This window comes from Panthera pardus, unplaced genomic scaffold (genome assembly GCF_024362965.1).
Source record: "Panthera pardus isolate Hobbes unplaced genomic scaffold, ASM2436296v1 HiC_scaffold_22, whole genome shotgun sequence".
NCBI lineage: Eukaryota > Metazoa > Chordata > Mammalia > Carnivora > Felidae > Panthera > Panthera pardus.
This window is the reverse complement of record NW_026526788.1, coordinates 27,040,106-27,059,690: the sequence shown is the minus strand read 5'-3', so window position 1 is coordinate 27,059,690 and position 19,585 is coordinate 27,040,106. Positions and strand designations below refer to the sequence as shown.

General features: G+C 36.7%; 1 protein-coding gene and 1 pseudogene across 3 annotated transcripts in view; one reads left to right on the top strand and one right to left on the bottom strand.

Moving 5' to 3' along the window:
• The window catches only part of CTNNA3 (catenin alpha 3), a 1,799,646-nt gene that overhangs the window by 1,482,170 nt on the left and 297,891 nt on the right, over positions 1 to 19,585 (top strand). The window lies entirely within an intron of this gene.
• On the bottom strand, positions 12,147 to 12,498 carry LOC128772523 (40S ribosomal protein S20-like; annotated as a pseudogene).

Sequence of the window (19,585 nt, the reverse complement as noted above, 5' to 3'; positions counted from 1 at the left end):
CTGGGAAGTGACATCTCATGTTGCTATATTCGGTTCACAAGAAACAAGTCGCTGGATTCAGCCTACACTCAAGGCAAGGAGAACACACGTAGTTGTAAATGCTAGGAATCAGGGATCACTGGAGGCCATTTTAGAAGCTGATCACCACACAAAATAACACGTTGCCCTCATGGTGTTTTTTTTTACCAGCCTCAAGGATATAGGTCACTATATAGGGCTTTTCCATTTCACTTAGGTCAGTCTCAATCAAACACTGCTAACACAATATTATAAAATCAGATCTTTTACAGCAGACAAGAAACTATAGATTTTATAGGAATGCATAGCAGTAGTGAAATTTCTTTAAAGGTGAATATTCATTAGTCATCCTTCACAAACATATCTTCAGTGTGATGATATTTGGCAGGTGTGTGTGTGTGTGTGTGTTTGGGTGTGTGTGTTTACATGTGTGTTTGTTTAACTCTGTAGGGGGCACTGGAAAAAGAAATCCCGCTATTTAATAAGAGAAGGTGGATCTTGTTAAAGAGCCATACTTGATTTATAACAAGTATATATTTTTTTGGGTTATTTGATAAGCATTTTATTGAAGTGCAATATACATACAAATAAATACAAAATCAGATATACAGTTTCATGACTTTTTACAAAGTGAAGACACCATGTAGTCAAGAAATGCAATATTGTCAGTATGTCAGAACATGCCTGTGTTCCCATCCAGTTACTAACTTTCCAGAAAGTAACCATTTTTCTCTACCACTTCTTCATCTGTTCTGGCTGCTAGCACAAAGTACCATAGACTGGGTGGTTTATAAATGACAGAAATTTATTTCTCACGGTTCTAGAGGCTAGAAATCTGAGATCAGAGTGCCAGCATGGTCGAATTCCGGCGAGAACCCTCTTCTGGGTTGTAGACTGCTGAATTCTCGTTATATCCTCACATGGTGGAGAGCAGAGAGCATCAAGCTCTCTCATGAGTTTAAGAAAGACACTAATCCAGTCATGAAGGTAGCCCTGGTTACCTCATCTAATGCTGATCAGCTCCGAAAGGCCCCACTTCCTATTATCATCACATTGGGGGGGGGGTAGGGTTTCAATCTATAAAATTTGGAGAGACACAAATATCCTCTTTAACAACCACCATAAATTAGTTTTTCTGTCATTTTTTAAAATATATATAAATGGAATCAAGTGTGTATATATTTTTTAAATGTTTTTATTTATTTTTTGAGAGAGAGTGCAAGCGGGTTTTGAGAGAGAGTGCAAGAGAGAGAGGGAAACAATGGATCCGAAGTGGGCTATGCGCTGATAGGCTGAGAGCAGAGCCTGGTGTGGGGCTAGGACTCACAAACCAGGAGCTCTTGACCTGAGTGAAGTCCAATGCGTAACTGACTGAGCCACCCAGGCACCACTCAGGTATGTACACTTTTACAACAAGGCTATTTTACTCAAAATGGTTTGTGAGATTTGTTTAGCCAGGTTCACTCATTTTCATGCTTTGAAGTAGGTGTTCTATTGTAAGCTTTTGGCAACACTATTAGTGCTGCCATGAACATTCTTTGTACATACCTTCATATGTGTGCTAACACCTATGAATACATTTCCAATGGGTTTATACATGTAGGAGTGTCCTGAGCCATTAGGTATGATGGATTCAGTTTTAGAAGACATTGCCATTTTCTAAAGTTCCGTATCAATTTTATATGCACCAGAATTGCACAAGAGTTGCTTTTTAAGTCATTCCACATTTTGGCCAACACTTGATCGTGATTAGTCATTTTCATTTTAGCCATTCTAGTTGATGTTAGAGGTATTACATTTTAATAGGCATTTCCTTGATGGATGTGGATTTTGAGAAGTTTTTCAAAGTTTATTGACCATTTGAATTACCTATTTTGGGAAGTACTTATAAGAGTCTTACCTATTTTTTTAAAAATGAATAGTCTGATTTTTTTATTGACTTACAAGATTATTATACATTCTAGATGCTTTTCATTGGTCAGATAAATGTATTATTATGGATATCTTCTTTCCCTTCAGTAGCTTGCTTTTCACTTGATGGCTTATTTGAGAGAAATCATTTTTTATTTTAATAAAATCCAATATATGAATTGGACTTTTGCTTTATGGTTAGTGACTTTTTGTCTTGTTTAAGAAATAATTGTCAAACATCAAGGTCATGATACTGCATACAAACTTTATTGTTCTTCCTCTTATATTTAGATGTACAATTTACCTGGAATTGACCTTTGACTATGTTATGATATAAAGGTCAAGACACATTTTTCCCCCATGTGGTTATCATATAGCTCTGTTAACAATTGTTAAATCAACCATCTTTCCCCACTTCAATTCAAGGTCAACTTTGTCATACATCAAGTGACTGTATAAATGTCAATCTGTTTCTGGACCATCTTGAGAACTGACATCTTTATAATACTGAATCTTGTAATAAATAAACATGATACATTGTATTCATTGTCTATTGCTGCATAACATATTATCACAAATTTAACGGTTTAAAATGAAACAAATTTATTATCTTGCTGTTTCCATGGGTTGGTAGTCTGGATGCAAATTAGCGAGACTATTCACAGTCTTACTAGGCTGAAATCAAGGTGTTAGCCAGGACTGATATCTCATCTGAACCTTGGAGAAGTCATCACTGTTGTTAGGATTTAACTCTAAAACCAGTGTATGTCTTTTGATCTCCCTGGATCCCTGTCCTCTGTTTAGTTGGCGAAACGGTATTTTCTATTTCTGTGGTAAAAAGAGTTTTTCCTTAGAAGCAGTAGTGTAGTATTAAGATAATTTATTCAGTAGTGCTAATTTGGCCTTTTGAAATCTGGGAGTAAGGAGGAGTTGAGAGAGAATGGGGGCTTTGTCAGATAATTGTGAGACTCTTAACTTTCTCATTGTTGGAATTCTTACAAATAGAGCTAAATCATACACATATTTGTGGATAATTGGATAATAATTGCTAGTTTATTTATTTTAGTTTTGCAGTGAGCTTCTCTAGAAGAAGGGGAGGATAAGATAAAGTATCTTCATCAATTTAAAATACACACCCATTCTAGACATTTCATTTGTTTGCCTTTTACTCTGAAACGAGTGGTCACTAAAACCACTAATTATATTGTATGAATACACCATGGTATAAAATGATGAAAACCAGCATTAAAATTGGGAGTCAAGAAGCCAAGCTTCTGTTGTGTCAGGTTACATTCTTAAACCTTCATATTCTGTGGGGAAGCCCTCACCCTCTAAAATGTTTCGGAGGGATGACTTCAGCAGAAATGAAGTACTTGATGATCCAGTAAATCTTGTGAGTTTTATCCATTATGAAATTATTCCATATGGAAAGACTTATTGAAAATGAAGTTTGATTCAGAAAATAAAATCACATGTAAGAACTAAATTTATACTGCTTGTAAAAAACTGTTAGGACTATAAATTTCAGTGTATAATTGCTGAATTTAATTGCTACCATAATATGGTTAGCTTATATATTAGGAGAGCAATGTCCTCTCTTCTGGAGTTAGAAATTTTAGGACTTTAATGAAAACATATCAGTTAACTTTAGATAAAGTCCTTTATGGCGTCCTTTTCTTAATTATGTTAAAACATAACCAAGCACGTAAGAATTACCGTCAGTGTCAGACTCTCCTCCCTACCCACCTTGTGAGAAGAAAAATTGAAAAAGAAATTCCTAACGTAAAAGCAAATATTTTAGGATAAAATTATTGCAACCCACATTATTATCATGGGAAGGAGGAAAATATTATATGACATTTCCAGGTACCGAGTCTTAAGGAGAAAGTATTTTGTACTAATTAACACTACCTGGAAAAGCATGGACTGTGAATTATGGCAGGCATGAGTTTGAATCTTCACTGGATAAATCTTTATGGAACTGAACTTTCCTACTAAATATTAATGTGATAACCTTGGGTATTATATCTGGCCAATAATCGACAGGGTGGGTAATTTATAGTTATAAGCCTCAGTTTCTTCACCTGTAAACTAGATTAAATGAAGATGTACGATCGCTTTTTGCCAATCCTAAACCGCCCCCCCCCCCAATCCTCTGAAAAACAGGACCTACTCTCATAAATCATTTGGTGGCAAAACTTGTGTGAAGTGTTATAGGGGTAGTGAGAGTCTTTTTAAAATCTTATCTAGTATGAGTTATTATAACTTTGATTGTTGAACTATTAATGCAATGGAGAGAGAACAACGTGCATTAGTTTTCTCCAATCCAAAAGAATATGAATTCTATGATATATTTTGATCCACAGAGTTTCTATAAAATAATATGGACACATATATTTACTTTTCATAAATAACACAGTACCCACTATACAAAAAATGCTAACTTCCTTTCTGCTACTTGGTATTATTCTTTAGATATTTAGATATTTATTCTTTACTTGTTTTATCTGGCTCATATTGATTTTTCCTAAACTTCAGAACATTACAAACAAAATACTGAGCCAAAGATACATTTCAGGGATGTTCTAAAGGTCAGCTTCAGAATTACAGACATTTTTATGAAGGATTTTTTTTTGTACCTCAAGAGCTGAGAGCAGCTCAGCCCAAATCTCTAATTATCTACATTTCAAATACATCAAATCAAGTAAATAAAATAAGGTTAAAACAGTTATTACCAAGTACTTTAAAAAACAAAGACACTTGATCAGATGAACTTGGTCTAGAAAAGAATACCCATATAGAAATGAATTAATTTTATTTTGAAATATTTGCTGCTATCTGAACACCTATAATATTTCAGGGCATTCATTTGTTTCCATGCCCTTCTGCTAGACTGTAGGACCTTTGACAGTAGGATCCATTTCTTTCTTTCTCCCTCCCTCCCTCCCTTCCTTCCTTCCTTCCATCCTCCCTTCCTTCCTTCCATCCTCCCTTCCTTCCTTCCTTCCTTCCTTCCTTCCTTCCTTCCTTCTTTCCTTCCTTCCTTCCTTCCTTCCTTCCATTCTTCCTTCCTTTCTTCCTTCTATTGTTCCTTCCTTCCTTCCTTCTTTCCATTCTTCCTTCCTTCATTCCTTTTTTCCTCCCTTCCCTCCATTCTTCCTTCCTTCCTTCTTTCCATTCTTCCTTCCTTCATTCCTTTTTCGTCCCTTCCTTCCATTCTTCCTTCCTTCCATCCATCCATCATTCCATTCTTCCTTCCTTCTTTCCATCCATCGTTCCATTCTTCCTTCCTTCCTTCCTTCCTTCCTTCCTTCCTTCCTTCCTTTTTTCCTCCCTTCCTTCTATTCTTCCTTCCTTCCTTCCATCCATCCTTGCATTCTTCCTTCCTTCCTCCCTCCCTTCCTTCCTCCCTCCCTTCCTTCCTTCCATCCTTCCTTCTTTTTTCCTTTCCTTCCTTCCTTTAAATCCAACTTCTTTAATACACAGTAAGCACTCAGTAATTTTTAAATAAATAAATAAATAAACATAAATGAAAAAAGGCAAAAAAAATAAGAGAGCCACTTTAGATTCATGGTTAAATGACAGTGTTTGAATTAAAATCCAGATATATAAGTAGCAATGCAGAGAATGAGTAGATATTTTCAATGAACAAGGTCCTTTCTAAATTTATCAGGCACAGAGTAGTTATGACTCCTGATTATATACTGTTCAGATGTGGGGGTCATCTTCATAAAATTACTAAGAAGCATGAATAAAAAGAAAAAAAGTCATATAGAAGTAGAAATCAAAGAAGAAAAGAGGAATCAGGCCAAAAGAAAAAGATTGAATTGATGGGTACCATGAAATAGGTGGAAACTGCTAGTTTCTAGCAAAACTTTCAAGACTGAAGAAAACAGCTCAAATCAATATATTTTATGTCATTAAAGTGAACCAATTTTAATTAAAATAATAAAGGTCCAATGACCCATTGATTGGACAATAACCTAGGTCATAAAAAATGCAAGGCTTTCTTCTGTAATTTGTACTCAACCCAGAAGCCTCTGGTCTTCTGTCTCTCTTAAAGCAAATCCCAAAATGCAAAACAATTGCTTTCAAGCACTATGATTGTAAATAAAATGTCTTTGTAAAATTGTGCTTGGCTGACAAAACTGAAGCACATACACGTCATACACTCTGAATCTAAAGTTCTCTCTTGTCCAGCAAGAGAGCAGTGTCAGTATTAAAATGCAAGAGATGACTAATGTCTGGGAGAAGACAAGAGCCCCAAATAAGGGTCCCTGCTCTGTATTTATTAAGATCAGAAGGCTTACAAACGTGATGGGTGTGCACAAAGAGAAAATGAATCTGTGAACATTAACTCATGGGCATGAGGGAAAGGAGGTTTTGAAGATTGACGGTGTTGGGGGTTTGGGTCAATGTAAACCAAAAATCTGGCACCAGGCAGATGTTATGTTACTAGCTGACAAGAGGCGCCTTGTCTGTTTATCTTAGCCAGCGTAGGGGATAAGACAGATAGAGCCTGCAACCGCAAGGTCAACAAGGCACCTTTCTTTTGTTAATTAGCTCTGCTCTGGGCGACTTCCTCCTGCAGTGGTCTATAGCCCTATTTACCTGTTTACCTAATTTGGTCCTTCCTTCTTGTGAAAGAAGCTTTCTGCTATAGTACTAAGTTGGAGGGCATTATCACCCTGAATACCTAACCTGGCTTACCTCATATACCTTTGTATAGGGGACTTTGCCCCCTTTCTCTATCTTGGGGACATTTGTCCCCCTTCTCTATCCTTATCCGCCTAATCTTGTTTACCCAAACTTGGGTGTGAGCATCCTATGGCTTTGTAATTCTTTATGCCTTGCTAACCCATTGGTGCAAGCTCAGGGAATTCCTAAGCTTACTCCCCATACATACCCATGCTAAACAGTATGTATTAAGATTCCCCCCACCCTCTGCCCCACTGGCTTGTTACATGCCTTGTTATTACATTCAAAATGTCTCCTTTGAACTTGGGATTTACAAATGTATCTGACCTACCATTCATTCATCCGACTGTATTGTTAAAAATGTAATGGGATTATGTTCATTGTTTTCCTGAAAACTATTAATTAATAAGTACTATTTGGTTAGATGAGTGACACAGTGAAATTTAATAATAGCAGCATTGAATCTAGAGTGACATAAGTCAGCTAAGACTTTATGGAGATCAGTGGGAAGCTCATTAGTTGTTAAGATCTCAGAGCAGTTATCATGTTCTTTGGACTTAAAGATTAACAAACTTATTTTTTTTTTCAGGGCATCCACAATTGATCAGGATTATAGTAGCTAGCTTTTCCTAACATGGCCACAAAACACTTAAATTGAAAACAGTTAAATTGAATGTTCATTTAATATCAGCTAGCTAGTTTACTGGGCCTCCTCTGGGAAAATTTGTGTACTAAGTCAGGTTATAGTTAGAAAGTGGCTTGGTGAATGTTCAATCAGAGCCAGAGTTGGTTGGATGATCTGGTGTCATCAATTCTATGTTACCCTTAATAGGGAGAAACATTGGCCAAGGTAATTCACATTACCTGGCCAGGATATATGTTCTTACAAACAGCAGAGGAAACACATTAACAGCCCCTTTTGTTTTATATTTTCTTCAAAGAGGGTAAGCTTCACTGTTTTAAACTTATATTCTCCAAACTATAATCACAATCTAGTTCCACATTTCTAAGATAACATCATGGACATCTTAGCTGTGTTTAAAATGTGGAACAATTTTATAGAAAATTTTCCAACTGCTTTTTGCATCTGGTAAATCTCATCCATGTTTCTATATTCATGGATATCTTTATGCTTAAGTTGTATTCGCAACTACATATTGTAGTTGTCTATTGCTGCATAACAATTGATCTTAGTGCCTTAGAAGTACATTTATTATCTCAGAGTTTCTGTGATTTAGGAATCCTGCAATGACTTATCTGGATAGTTTTGGTTTAGGTTTTCTCACTGGGTCTCAGTCAATGTGTTGGCCACAGTTAAGAGTATATGAAGACTTGACTGGGACTCAGGAATATGGTTCTAAGATTATTCATGTTGCTGTTGACAGGAGGATAACTCCTTCACCATGTGGACTACTCACAACATGTCTTTTCCCACAGCAAGTGATGAGAAAGAGAGGCAGAGAAGGAAAGAAAAGCCACTGTTCTGTATAACGTAATATCAGGGTTACCATACTATTAATTTTGGCCATATCACATTGGTCACATAGACCAATCCTGATACAACATGGGAGGGAACATTGAAAGAGTGTGAATATCAAAATTTGAGGATCATTGGAGGCCATCGTGTAGGCTGATTTCCAGTTTGCCCTATGATCCCCAATGATTCATACCCCTGGAACATTCAAAGAATAATCACCCTTTCCCAAAGCCCCACAAGCCCATCTTATTACAGCATCAGCACATAATCTAGAATCTCATTGTATGAATCAGGTCCAGGTATGGATAAGTTTCCTTGGGTATAGTTCTATAGGTACAGTCTCTCCAGGACTGTTCATCTTCATTTGTAGGCTTGTAAACTAAAGAAGTAAGTTATCTGTGTTCACATACTCAACATACAAAGGTGAGGCAGGCATAGGATAATCACCATAGATATTTCTTCGTTGTTTTTTGTTTGTTTGTTTATTTATTTTTGAGAGAGAGAGAGAGAGAGAGAGAGAGAGAGAGAGAGAGAGAAAGTGCAAGTGGGGTAGGGGCAGAGAGAGAGGGAGACACAGAATCTGAAGCAGGCTCCAGGCTCTGAGCTGTCAGCACAGAGCCCGATGTGGGGCTTGAACTCAAAAACTGCAAGATCATGACCTGAGCCAAAGTTGGATGCTTAACTGACTGAGCCACCCAGATGCCTCTCACCATAGATATTTCTAATACGAAAGGGGAAAGATAGAAGATACACAGGAGTATTTGGTACCTAGAAGTTTTTAAATCCAGCCAGAAAACATTGGAAATTTATTGATTAGGACTCTGTCCTATTCCTGCCAAGGAGTGTTTCCTACATTGACCATGTCTCCATTTTGGTTCTACCTTGAGTTATACTTTATCCTCATGAAAGATAGAGCATATTTACAGATACGTAGTCTTCTGAGCAGTCTGATTTCTCCTTGAAGGTCTCTTTTTATTTCCATTGTATTTGTTCCTTACATTCTAAGCTGACAGTGTTTTTGCCACTATCATTTTTTTCAAAGGAAATTACAGTTATCCTATTCACCTCCTGAGGGATACGTCATTAGACAAAGCCACTCCCAAAAGTACCTTGGAGAAAAGCCTTTCTTTATGTTGGTATTCTGCTGAAACAATGAAGTCTCCCCAGCTCCCCACACCCCAGCCTTCTAAAATCACTGTTGTTTGGTTGAGAGACAGACTTTAAGAAAGAACCTCTCTTCAGAGGCATAACCTTTGATCATTCTGAGATCTCAAAGGCACGCTTTCCCTTCAGCTTTATACAGGCTTTCCTCAGGGTTTCTTGAATATGATCTTTTCTTGGAATTCGTTTCTTAATATCACCATTGTTTACTTCTAACAGAGGTGGGAATCTTAAAATTAAGACTTGCTTAGATTATAAGATTTTATCTAACATCCCTATCCCACCCTTTTCAGTGTACCATTTCCTTATTGCACTTTTGTCTAAAGAGTAAGAAGAAACTAGGAGACACTTTCAACATAGTAGTTGGAAATCTCCACAACTAGCTCAACCAGTTTATTGCTATAAATATATATGTTTTTTTACCTTCCACATTTCTGCGGGTAACTGGATATGCTTTCTGTCACTACTTAATGAGGAATCTTTCTGCCAATTTTTAGTAAGATTTTTTCCATACTTCTTTTAAGTCTTCTCTTCCAGCTTTTACACAAGTCAGTTCTAAAAACAGTGTGTTTAAGGCACTTTAAGACCTCCCCAGAACTTTTCTCAAAATCCCTGCAGTTTATTTAGCTCCATTCATTACCTAGTTTCAAAACCAATCTCATATTTTAAGTTTTTATCATTATAGGTAGGATTAGACTTCTTATATCAAAATATTTATTTGCTATTTATGGTGGCATAATGAAGCACACAAAACTTTGCTTTTTAGAACAATATTTATTATCTCACTGTGTGTGTGCACGCGTGCGTGCGTGTGTGTGTGTGTGTGTGTGTATTAGGAATCTTGGAGTGTCTTAGCTGGTTGAGTTTGGTTAAGTGTCTCATAAGGTTTCAGTCAAGGTATTGGGCAGCATTACAGTTCTGAAAGACGTAACTGGGGCTGAAGAGTTCATTTCTAAGCTCTCCTATGTGGTTTCGGCAGGAGACTTCAGTTCCTCACCACTGGGCTTCTCTCATAGAACTTATCACAACATGGCTTCCTCTAGAACAAATGATGAAAGAGAGACAGAGAGGAGAGAGAGACAGGGAGAAAGAGAGAGAGACAGAGAGAGAGAGAGGGAAAGAGGAAAGGTAAAGAGAAAAACCAAATCTTGGAGGTATATACCATCACTTCTGTCATAATCTATCAGCCACACATTCCAATCTTAGTAAAACATGGAGGGAGGTTACACAAGGTTGTGCATTCCAGGAGGAGGCAGGAGTTATTGGGGACCATATCAGAAGCTGGCTACCACAGATAGTATGGATGTGGTTTGTTCAAACTTAGGAAGCACTAAAATAGAGTAGTTAAAACAAGGCTCCCTATTCTGGAAAAAAAATTGGCAATTTCTTAAAAAGAAAAGCTAAATATACACTTACCTTATGATCCAGCAATTACATTCTGGGAGTTTATTTCAGAGAAATGAAAATTTAAGTCTACACAAAAATATATACATAATTGTTCATAGCAGCTTTTTATAATAGTCAAAAAATGGAAACAATCAAAATATTCATATGAAGAGTTAACACAAACTGTGGTGTACTCATACCATGGGACACTACTTGGCAATAAAAAGAAACAGACTATTGATATGTGCAACAACTTGAACGAACCTCAGGGCATTATACTGAGTGGAAAAGAATGTCATTCTCAAAAGGTTACATACTGTATGATTCCACTTATACAGATTTCTTGAAATAAAAATATAGAATGGAGAACAGATTAATGGTTGTCAGGATTTAAAGAGAGTTAATGGGGAAGGATAGGTGTGACTATAAAAGGATAGTCTGAGGGAGATCTCTGTGGTATGGAATAGTTCTATATCTTCTTGGTTGTGGTGGTGGTTACATGAATCTACACACGCAATAAGATTACATGAAAGTATATACACACTTTACACCGATGGCAATTGCATAGTACTGATACTATACTGTAGTTGTGTACAATGTAACCATTGAGGGGTAAAGAGTGCATGGGATCCCTCTGTGCAATCTTGCAACTTTCTGTAAATATATAATTATTTCAAAATAAACGTTTAAAAAAATAATACATGGCCCTTCAAATCAGACAGTGTTCAAATCCCAGCTCTGTTAGCTACCAACTGTGGATAGATTACTTAACTATTTTTTATTAGTTTACAAAATTCTGTGGGCTCCTGGGTGGCTCAGTCAGTTGGGCATCTGACTTCGGCTCAGGTCATGATCTCACAGCTCGTGAGTTCAAGCCCCACGTCAGGCTCTGTGCTGACAGTTCAAAGCCCGGAGCCTGCTTCGGATTCTGTGTCTCCCTCTCTCTCTGTCCCTAACCCACTCTCATTCTGTCTCTGTCTCTCTCAAAAATAACTAAACATTTAAAAAAAAGATTACAAAAAATTCTGGTTAATTGGTTGGGATAATTTGTGGTGACAAAAATTTTAAGGTGAGGCTAGAAAGAAAACAACTGAAAGTAAAAGCATATGAGTCTTAAGATTTTACCTGTCTTTGCTTCATAATTTTCAAATCTGGTCACAAAAGGGGTGAGGAGATAGATAGTGTGGGAGAAGCAGAGGCAGAGAATGAAGTCCTCCCAGAATTTAATTGTCAATGGGTAACTGACAGCTTGTGTTATTCTTACCAGGGGGTGGCATTCTTGAAACATTGATTCTTCTTGGATATAGCCATGACATAAGCCTTTAATACTTACTTAAACTATTTGTCCCAGATCTTATGTTATTCATCTTTCAGTGGCCTTATTTGATACTGTTAATAACTTCAGTATGTTTTCTCTTAGACCTTAGCATATATTTTCATCTCAAATAATTTATTTTTCTTAGCAACTGATAATCAATTTATTAAAAAGATTGATTTAAGCATCAGCAATGGTAACTTCAACCTTGACTCCTGGCTCAGTACTGATGGAAATAATCTGCTTGCCTATCTCAGAAGGACTGTGCAAATCAATGAGCTTGTGGATCCTCACCTGAAAATGATCCCACGTCTTAGAACCTTCACCACGAGGAATTTTTCTTGTAGTGATTCTCAAGAGTCTTGGTGGGCATCTGAACTGGTCCTTTCTCTTTTAGATTCTTTTCCTTTGTGCCTCTGGCCAAGCTGGCATATACTTCCTACCAAGATTTTATGTTTTGGTTGGTTAGAGTAATTCTAATTCAGTGAATCTCTGTTTTCATAGGTGTCCTTACCATATATTTAAAAGCCATGGCTGCAGTGTGGCTTCCTGACCCACCTGTTCCTCTACAGGAATGAACACAGGGAGTCAGTAGCAGAAGTCAGGCATCCAGAACTCTGCTGCAGCTGTGACCATCTCTTCCTCAAAGAGAACTCAAATCATTTATAGCTAATGATATCTCTCTGCCACCATTTTAGGACTGTGTATAAACTGTTGTCATATATTGTTCTATTTATAAATTCTTATTAATGGCATTACTTTCTGCTTCTGGTCCTCTAATATTGATTTACAATCCAACATTTCCATTTCCAGAGCCCCTAGAGATGGAGTCATTGCATGTTTTCAAGTGTGAAAGGATGATGATACCCGTAAGTGGGTACTTTTCTTAAAACATCTGCTCTTAAATAACCATTTGCCTTATTTGCAAAATGGGGATTATAATATCTAGTTTAAAGACTTACTATGGGGATCAAATGAGATAATGTTTCTAAAGGGCATAGCACATTGCTTATGTTGACTCAAACATTGAATAAACAGCAACTCAATATGCCAGCACCTATATCTTCCTCTGCTACTGTTTCCCTTCAGATTTGTTCATGGACATTCTGTTTTCTGTACCATCTCATGATGGTGGCCATCCAGTGTCTTAAGCTGTATCACTTTTACTTTCCGTGGGTTCCTTCTCCCCTGTCAATCTTGCCCATTACTCTGTGCAAATCAGATTCCACTGGGTACTGAAGCCAAATTGTAAAGAGATCTTTCTTCCATTTTGTTCTTTTCAAGAATTGCTTTATACTCCACAACAGAAAGTTGCTTTTTTTTTTTTCTAAGATTCACTCATGAGTCACATTTCCATAGGGAATCGAGTTGGGGGCTTCTTCGAGGGAAATCATCACACTATACTGAGAATCTCCTCTACCCTCAGGCAACCAACCTGCATTTTGGGAGAGACGATGCACATCACTTCTATTTCACATAGAATGAGTTCTTTCCTAGGAGGTTGCTCAGTTCCTCCAACAAATAGACATCTCGTCCAACGAATCAAGGTTAATATGTTCCATTACAAAATCAGAAGGAAGCACTATTTTCTTTCTCTTTCCTCATTTTATGTTCAGAAAATCCACTAATTGGACAATATCTATTCTCTCTCTCTTTCCTGAAATACCTAAATGATAAATAATACCATAGAAAATGAGAAACTATCCTAGGCAAACAGCTGTATTGCAAGGGACAGTAAGAGACAGCAAACAACCCTTACTTCCTAGAACAACAAAGAATACATTTTCTTGAGCTCTCCAGGCAGCACCCCACCCCCATCTCTCTCTCTCTTCATATGTGTATAAATGTGTGTATGTGTATATGTAAACCCAGTAAAAAGAAATGTAATGCAACTACTCCAATTTACTGTCACAAACAACATAACGAAGTACACTTAACTAAGATTTTATGTCTTTATTGTCATGTCAAAAATTAACATGCGATCTTCTACAGTTTATATGCCAGGTAAAGATTGAACCTCCTGCTAGCAGATACTCAAATATTTTGATGAAGGAAAAGCAAGCACAAGTTAAGCAGGTGCGACTGCATGCCTCAGATTTCAAGGGACACCTCTTCTTTTATTTAGCAGGGGAGGGTAATGTTACTCTGAAGGCAGCTAAGGAGGCAGAATAGTTGCTACCTCTGTGTGTTTGGCAGGCTGCCAGCATTCCTGGCAATAGAGTCTGCTAAATCTTTTTTTTTTTTTAATCATTTTTGCTCATGTAGACTACTGAATACAATGCATAGAAACACAGTCCTTTCAAAATTACACAGCCTCCAATGCTCCTTACAATGTTTTTGGCTGCTATCAAGCAAAACCCCGGTTTCTGCTGACTTCCCATTTTAAATGACTCTTACAATAATTTCTTGAATTCTGCTTTCATGAAGCAGTTCTAAGAGAGAGAAAAAAAATTCCCCCAAGAAATTTGGGTAAATATGGCTAGGGGCCGAAGCAGAAAATGTGCTTTGCAAAGCTGTAGCCTGCCACTTCTTACATATTAAACATATTATTGTGAATTGGGGACTTAGTCACTTCTTTTCCCTTAAATGTGTCTTACAGCCGTAGGCACTTGTAAATGCTCTGAATTAAAAAGTTTGGGTGTCTTAAATTAGTTCATGGTCTGTGATGGGTAAGTCCAGAACTGATTTAGGGGCCAAAGTGGGTTAATACTATTGATGTTTGCAAGATGGTTTCAGTATTTCTTCTCATCAGTTTAGCTCATACCCTATTGTAAGATAATAATGAAATTATATTTTATATCTATTTTAAGGACTAGTATAATATTATAAAATTTCCCTGGCATATAGACGATATAGCTTATTAACTTATCTTAGCTAGTGTGATAGATGAATAAATTGCTATTTGCTTTTTAAGTTTTTAAATCTGTAATGCTACATCAGATGTACCAAAGAAAATAAAGACATTTGAAATACTATATGGGGAATTACAATAATCGAGGACATCTTTTCTATATTAATCTGCAAATATGAGGATACCAAACCTTGCAATAAATATCCTTTGAAGTTATAAGTAGAAACCCAGTAAAAGAAAAAAATATTCTTAAAGGAAAACTATTTTAATGAAAATTTTGCAAAGGGACTGTGATACATGATACATTTCTAGGTGTGAATGGAGCAATTTGTACAACCTAGGACAGCTCTTCTCATTCTTGTCTTAATGATATTTTCCTGAAATAAATACATAAGGCTAAACTTAATTTTTTTTTAATATCTATTCATTTTTGAGAGATAGAAACAGTGCAAGCTGAGGAGGGGCAGAGAGAGAGGGAGACACAGAATCTGAAGCAGGCTCCAGGCTCTGAACTGTCAGCACAGAGCCCAACGTGAGGCTCGAGACCAGGAACCGTGAGATCATGACCTGAGCCGAAGTTGGAAGCTTAACCAACTAAGCCACCCAGGCGCCCCGAGCTAAACTTTTATAATTGCGCACGTACTAAATGGAAACCTTCACAGCAGTGCAGCATTGAGAGCTGTAGCCCTCAGTTACTCGGGTTTCACCTTCTCGTTCTTCCCTTTTGGTTGAGAGGAGGTACTTACAGTGTGTCCTAAAGGATCCCTTCACAGATGCTGCCCATGTCTGCTGTCCCCTTCTCTGGAGCCCTTTAGAACTTTGGTGTGGTGACGGTAGAAGTGTAACATTATTCATTTTTACTATTTCAGTTTTTATATTCTCCATGAGGTCTAACTCCTCCTTTGGAACTCGACATCCGCTATATCTTTATGCCTTGGCCAAAACTTTAATTTTTTTAATTCCTCAAACTGCCGTCTTTTTCTGTGTCGATAGTGTTACTGTTGCTGCTGTGCTACTGCTTGGAAGCATTCTGGGAAGGGAGCCAGCTCCAAATTTACATTGGTTATAAATCAGGCAATTCATTAATAGTATAGCATGACCGAAGTTCCCGAACCGTTGCTTCCCTGAGAGTTACCACTTAGTCCTGTAGATGCCCCCAGAGAGCTCTCTGTTTATGGGAAGTGTTCTTTCTACTATGTAAAATCTGAGAATATTTCAGTGTGGGCAACCCACCCAAGAACGTGACTTCCTATATTTACAAAGTAGCTTGGGTCCTAGAGAGATGTTATAATTTTGTCATTTTCAAGGAGATCATATTTTCAACATTTGGTGTCAATAAACTCGTGTGAATTTTTTTGTGAACCTTATGCGGTTATGTTGGGTTTTTTGTTGTTGTTGTTCTAGACCCCATCTGCTTAGCATAGTTTTATGTTGTGCAGAATACATTGATATCTCACCTGATTTATAAAAACCCATATTATGTTAATTTATTGAGTGCGGTTTTAAATAACACATAATGTAAATATAAATCTCTGCAAAAATAACAATGTACCCATTTATACATTTCTTTAAGCTAAAGGTATAATTACTGGCTACCTGAAAATAACATTAACATCATTGTAGGCATGAATTGGGAGAAATATTCATATCCATTCAGCGGATTTGCTCCGGAATTTTGAAATAGACCTTCCTCTAAAGAATTTCTTTTTTATTGTTAAGTCTAACAGATCATGTAATAATTGGAGTTTTTTTTTTCTTATCAGGATCAAAAATTATGCTCTTTTATTGTTAATGCAAGACTCTTTGACCTAATTGAAGTTTGGTTATTTAAGTAAGCTGAGATTCTGAATCTGATCTTTTATTACCTTGTTTACTTTACTAAGTTATAGAAAGTTACTAAAGGATATGATTATTTTTTCCCTCATAACAGCTGTATATTGAGATCATACTTCCCAGCATACCTAAACTTTTCCTACCCATATATGGCACACTTGTTTTCAGTGCCTAAAGTTCCTTTCCCAAATTTATTTTTATTTTATTCTATCTGGTTTGTACAATGCCATTACTTTAAAAGGCCGATTAGAATCAATATAAAACACCTTGGATATTATATGCTAGATGAATTTTCTTACAAATATATATCAACTAATATTTTTGACTGTGTTTTTAAGATGTGAGAGCCAGGAAAGAACATCAAGTTAGAGAAAAGCATTGTAGCGGCTACATATTTCTGTTTTACTTCTGTCTCTCTGTTTTCTCTGTCTTACTTTCATATAAAAGTTGCTTAGAGAATAGACTGAAATATTTACTAAATCAAACAGAAACTGCATAGATATCTGCCACGACATACACATATTTTAACCAAGTATGAGAAACCCATGCTAAGGTTTTCCTGAATCCACATGATTTACTCCCCTAGAGCTCCAATTTGTAAGCAGAACCTAACTTATTGCCACAAAATAAAGAAATATGGAAAAAGGACTTATCCCTGCCTCTTGTTTTCTTCATGCCTTTTAAAACATATTGCTTTCTAAGATACCTAAAACCTCTGATTGCTTCTTTCGTTGTACCTTGGCTTCCACCACTTCTCCACACTGACCTATTTTACTATTTCTCAAACACCCCAAGTGTGATTCCACCTCAGGGCTTTGGAAGCACCTGTTTTCTTTGCATGGAATATGTTTCCCCCAGATGTATTGTATGGGTGCACCTGTCCCTCCCCCCCACCTCTTTTCCAGATGTACCTTATCAGTGACATGTACCTGATTCTCCCTGTTAAAATTCCAACTCTCCTTTGTTTCATACACTCATCCTTCCTTACCTCATTGTAATTGATAGCATTTCTTTCCTTATAGAATGCCTGATGTTTACTCATTCATTACATCTTTTGTCTTTCTCTTAACTAGAAGCTTTGTCTGTTTGTGTGTGTGTGTGTGTGTGTGTGTGTGTGTGTGTGTGTTGTTGTTATTGTTTTTTCTCCCAATTACATATTCTCAAATCTTAGAACAGTGCCTGGGATAAAGTAGGCTCTCTACTTATTTATTGAATGAATAAATGAATGACATAGCAGAAATTATGTTATTACTTTAACTGCAACAATATCTTACTTATTGACATACACAGAGCTTCTAAACTGCAGTTTAGGTACAGCCATCTCCTGAGAGGATGAGGTTGGGGTTGCAGAACTTTTAAGAATATACTTTGCTTAAAAAACATACCAGCTTTACCCTGAATATCCTTAGGGTGGTCTTGGCGGGGACACTGGTGGATATTAAAGTGCAGGAGACCAAAGCCACCCTCTCTTATATTCCTTGGGCATTGATTCCTCTGGTTACTGGGAGAGGAGAATCCTCATATTTTTATAACATTGGTGCTTATTTGGGAATGTTGAGTGTGTGAAGTGTATGTGAGGGAAGAAGTGGTATTTAATTATGTAGTTAAACAAAACAATACATGTAAACACAACAGAAGGCCATAAGAAAATTACTTTTTTCAATGTACACTAACTGTATTTTCTAGTATTTTATCATCTTTTTTTCTTTAAATATTTTTATTATTTTTGAGACAGAGAGAGACAGGGCATGAGCCGGGGAGGGGCAGAGAGAGAGGGGCACACAGAATCCGAAGCAGGCTCCAGACTCTGAGCTGTCAGCACAGAGCCCGATGTGGGGCTCAAACTCACGAACCGTGAGATCATGACCCGGGCTGAAGTCGGACACTTAACCAACTGAGCCACCCAGGCACCCCCTATCATCTTTTATATACATCTCTCTTTTTTAAATTCCTTAAATATGATTTTCCAAATTGATTTGATTAAACAATTTTTTCAAGCCATGCTGGGAAGGTTTGGTTTTTATGTGTTTGCTATAGATGATATAAATACAGACTGATGTATATAACCAAGCAGTTTGGAAACAGTACTATATAAATGCTATTTATTTCAATTATTATTATTTAGTGGCAATTATATTATGATTTAGTTAAGCTTTATTATATTGTTCTAGGGTATTATCAATCTAGGAATGCTCATAAAAGTTCAATATCATTTGCGGTTTTATTTTGTCTTTGTAATCTATTTCTTGTGAATATGTAAAGAGAAAGGGATTGGGAAGTTTAAAATTCTTTTCATTTTTCTTTCCCATGTTTGAATAGCTACAGAATTACTAAATCCTATACAATTTCCCTCTCCATCTATCTACCTAGTTCTTACTCCCGAAATGAGAAACCAAAATCATTAGCTGCTTTTCACCTTTTGCCTGAGCCTCATCTACTGTCTGGGATTCTTCAAACCATAAGTGGAATGGAAAATTGAGCACTGATAAAAATATTTTTGATATTCTTTCTGCACATTTTCTCATTAAACATACAGAGAGGAGGTTCACTGATGCTGACAGAGTAGCTGATTGTGCCTGGAAGAAATATTGTGGTGGCAAGTACAAATTAGATCATCTCGGACTAGCTTGCGTTTTGCTGTTTCAGCTGCTATGAATGACTACAACAAAATAATTTTTTTATTAATGTGAACAAATACATCAGGTAGAAAATTACTTTAAAAATAGTGATTTGGGCATTGCAACACCATTTCAATCCACATGAGCACAACAGTATGACAAGAGCTAGATGATCAACATCAGCCTTCTTTCTAAAATTTGAATTCATGTGTTGAAAAAGCAATAAAGATATCTAGAGCTAAATAAATTAATATATTCAGTAAAGGTTTTGCCTGCTCCATTTCTCACCTCTGCCGTCATTAGTTTCATGACGTAAA